The 4100-nt window shown below is 30.2% G+C and overlaps 1 long non-coding RNA gene across 3 annotated transcripts; it reads left to right on the top strand.

Moving 5' to 3' along the window:
• Positions 455-3540, top strand: LOC107614106. 3 transcript variants are annotated; one of them, XR_002352550.1, is made up of 7 exons: positions 455-571; positions 2267-2329; positions 2413-2501; positions 2584-2669; positions 2780-2939; positions 3023-3143; positions 3318-3540. It is a non-coding gene; the product is annotated as an uncharacterized LOC107614106 (long non-coding RNA). The 3 variants fall into 3 exon arrangements; XR_002352551.1 differs by having other exon boundaries at positions 2263-2329; XR_001614274.2 differs by lacking the exon at positions 455-571 and having other exon boundaries at positions 578-2329.

The raw sequence follows: 4100 nt of genomic DNA, 5'->3' as shown, positions 1-4100 counted from the left end.
ACTTTGAGTGGAAACTCATATTCGACCAAAGTGCAAATAGGGAAAGCAAATTGGTTGATACCATGCAATGATGCAAATATATTATATATAGAAAGGGCACGTGAAACTTGCTTGTGACCACGTGTATATCCCATCATTGTTTAATGCTGATGAACAACCCACATGAAAACTGAGGCATCAGTCACATATGGATTTTAAATATATTTTTTAGTAATTAAAATTCAATACATATAATTGATTAAATTGTATTATTTTTGTCAAAATTAAATCACAAATTGATTTGGTCGAAAAATCAATAAACCAAATCTTGACACTACAAGAAAAAAGATTTTTGGCGACAAATTTTTAGCGGCCATAATATTATTGCCATAATTTCCCTTTTTAAAATCATTTTTTAATGGCAATTATATATTTACCATTAATACCATAAATTATAATGGCAATTTAAACTATAACCACTAAAAAAAACTAAAATTTTAAAAATAAAAACAAACTTAAACGATTAAACCAAAAATATCTCTACTCTACCTCACTGTATTGGTGCCTCGCCCCTCTACCTCACAGTTATCAGGTACGAGTTCTTTAATCTTTCTCTCAATTCTGATTTTTGTGCTCCCAATTTGTGTTCTATCACAACCTGGTGCTTTTTCTCAATTCTTTTTGGTTCAATATACATTGCTAAAATTCAATTGTGACTGTTATTCTGAAATATTATTTGATAGGATGAATTAGGATTATTAGATACGAAATTGAGCTTTGCTTTTTCTCCTTTATTTAACGGTTATAGATAGAAGTAGGAGGTGATTCTATTTTGAGTGAAGTTAGAAGTAAAGTTATACCTAAGGCTGCAACATTTGTTAGACAGAAGTTTCATTGGTTGGATTAGGTTTGAGATTTATAGCTATTATACATTTATAAAACTGTTTTGACATGGATGAATTAAGATTTTTGTTTATATTTGATGTAAATCTTGTATTGCCTTTAATTTTCTATATTTAGTGAGTTAAATGTAATCTTAGCTGATTGAATGTTAAGGATCTTATCTTCTTCTAATTAGGTGTGGTTTTAAATTGTATAATTTTTATTTTTTGGCTCTGTTTTAATTTTTATGGTTTAAAGCCTTATTCAAATCGAATATATGTTTGATGAAGTGAAAAAAAGCCTCTGCATCTTGCATTCCTTACGTCAAAGCCTTCTTGTTGATACTGTCTCTGAGTCCTTGCTCTATTCCTTCTTATACATAACTTCGGGTAGGTTGTAGGCATGGTTAGATTTGACATAGTTATTCTAATGAATGGTTGTAATTAGGATTTAGGTATTATTAAATTGATAAAAATTATTAGTAAACACATGTTAAGTAGTTAAATAGTTAATACACACATGTAGAGCATCAAATTGAGGAATTGAGATACAAACAATGAAGCCACCAACACGCAGTGCCAAACTGACCCTTATTACCATCCAACATGTTTCTCTAATTTTGGCATTTGCCACACATTCTACTATTACCCGGAATTAAATAATGAGCTGTATTCACCAAGGTAGTGAACGTGATCATGATCATCATCATAGATACCGTGCACATTATATATATCTATGTTGGTAGTTAGCAACAGTAACTTTTTTGATATCTTGGGGTAGGGGGCTAAGATGAAGGACAGGATACCTGTATATATATCATATAATTTTCCCTTGCTTTCTCATCAATTCTTCCCCCGCCATGCACTCACTTTTCATGAACAATAATGTTCCAAATATACATACAAATCACTTGTCATATAATCAGAGAAAAGGTTTATTAAGGCATGATTAAATATAATTAAATTAATTCACTTGATCAACTAATATTGCTGTCCAAATTAAAGTGGCAATCACTACGTATCTCCCACCTGCAATGAATTTGAATTATCTAAAATTGTTAATTTTAAAAATTAATTTTTTTCAAGTTTAAAAATTTCTGTGTTTTCTTGATTTATCCCTCCTTCTCAAGGTTTAGAAAAGCCTTTAAAAATGAATTATCTAAAGTTAAACTACTTGATAATCAGAAATGCGATAACAGATCAAACATATATCAACAGGCATACATACGCATTATTTGACAGTAAAATATATGGGCTTTTAGAACTGCTATCAAATTAATTAATTACTTTGATATGATGGTACTTAGAATAGAATGTTAAATTCGAATGCATATCAATTTTGTGTGATACTTTCATTTGTCTAACCTCAATTTTTCTTTCATTTATAATTGGTTTCTTTGAGTTAGAGGATCTTGCAAAGCCCTCACCTGAAGAAGATCTGTTTCCCCTTGTAATATGTGCTGAAACAAGTATGAGAACTTCACATATATCTTATTTTTATTTGTTCTTTTGTGACTTGTGCAATTTTATCTTACATTTACAAATGCTGCAGGGTCTTTTTCCTTATGAATTATTTGTCAAGATTTATAACTCGAACAAGGGGGAGTTTAGCCCATTTGGTTTTATAAATTGTGGGAACAGGTAATTTAAAATGATTTGTTTACTAGAAACATTTGATAAAATAATTAGTTCAAAGAGCTTGTCTGTTCATTTATTTTTGCAGCTGTTATGCCAATACTCTACTCCAGTGCTTAGAATTTACACCATCTCTGACTGTATATTTTCTTCGAGGACTACATTCTAAAACATGTATGTAAGCAAATCAGTTTTTTCATTGGAATCATCTACATGTCATATTTCTTGAATATTATCTTCTGTAACCCGTTGGTATGGTTAAACAATTTTATGTGAATTTTCAGGTGCAAATAAAAAATGTTTCAACTATGAGTTTGAAAGTTTGATTTTGAAGTCAAAGGATACAAAATATCCACTCTCTCCTAATGACATACTCTCCCAACTAAGGAGTACCGGAAGTCAACTTGGTAATGGCAAAGAAGAAGATGCACATGAATTTCTAAGGTAAACCCTTTTGTAAGTATAACCACGTAATTCTTGTTCTGTAGATCATTTCAGATTAAGAAATCTGGTGTTATACTCAACAGGCATGTCATTGACACAATGCAATCTGTTTGCCTTATGGATGCTGGGGTTGATGTATCTGGCTCATTAGAAGAGGACACTACTTTAATTGGTCTAACATTCGGGGGCTAGTTTGGATCAAAGGTAATTTATGTTTATATATTGGAATTTACTAAATCATTATGTTTTCCCCCCTTTCCTGTGTTATAATGCACCAATACAGTGTTGCTATGCTTTTGCAATACATAAATTCCTATCATTTTAAGATCCATTAATGCAAATAATATGGAGAGTAAAGATGCACCTCATACTTTGCAGATAAAATGCATGAAATATGGAGAAAAATCTCAGCGTTAAGAAAGGATAATGGATCTTATCGTTGAGATAGAAGGGGACATAGCAAGCCTGCAGGAAGTTCATTTTGAGTTTATAGGCTTGTAGTACCTTTTGTTGTTTAATTTTATAACATGATTTATTATTTTTCAAGAGAAATTTGTGTATTAATATTTTGAGTTTAATAAAATATCTCATTTTGTAGTAATTAATTTTAGTATATTTATATTATGCATAACAATAATAATTATTGGAAAAAATAATTGAGATTCTAAAAAAAAAGGTAATCCGTCGTTTCTAAGAAAATGAGTATAATATAGCTAAAAAAAGTCTTAAGATTTTAGCAGCAATAATAATGGCCGGTAAAAGTGAATAACATTACAATTTTAGAATTATTTTTAGTGGCTACATAAATTGCCAGTAAAATGGATTTTGGCGGCAATAGTAATGACTGCTAAAAATAAATAACATTGCAATTTTAGAATTACTTTTGGTGGCCATATAAATTGCCAAGAAAATAGCCGCTAAAAATTATATACTTTTTGTGGCCATTAAAAAAGTCTTTACCGGCAAATGTTATAATTGCCGCTAAAACTTTTTAGCGACAAAGCATAAGATGGCTAATGTCTAATTGCCGGTAAATGTATTAGCGGCTATTTTTATTGCCGCTGAAAGCAAAATAAATAGCTGCTAAAAGTGATTTTTCTTGTAGTGTGAATCGGTCTAAATTAATACTATTTTTATAAAATAACCATAATATTCCTATTA

This window comes from Arachis ipaensis, chromosome B08 (genome assembly GCF_000816755.2).
Source record: "Arachis ipaensis cultivar K30076 chromosome B08, Araip1.1, whole genome shotgun sequence".
NCBI lineage: Eukaryota > Viridiplantae > Streptophyta > Magnoliopsida > Fabales > Fabaceae > Arachis > Arachis ipaensis.
The sequence above is the reverse complement of the archived record's forward strand: the minus strand, read 5'-3'. Positions and strand labels throughout refer to the sequence as shown.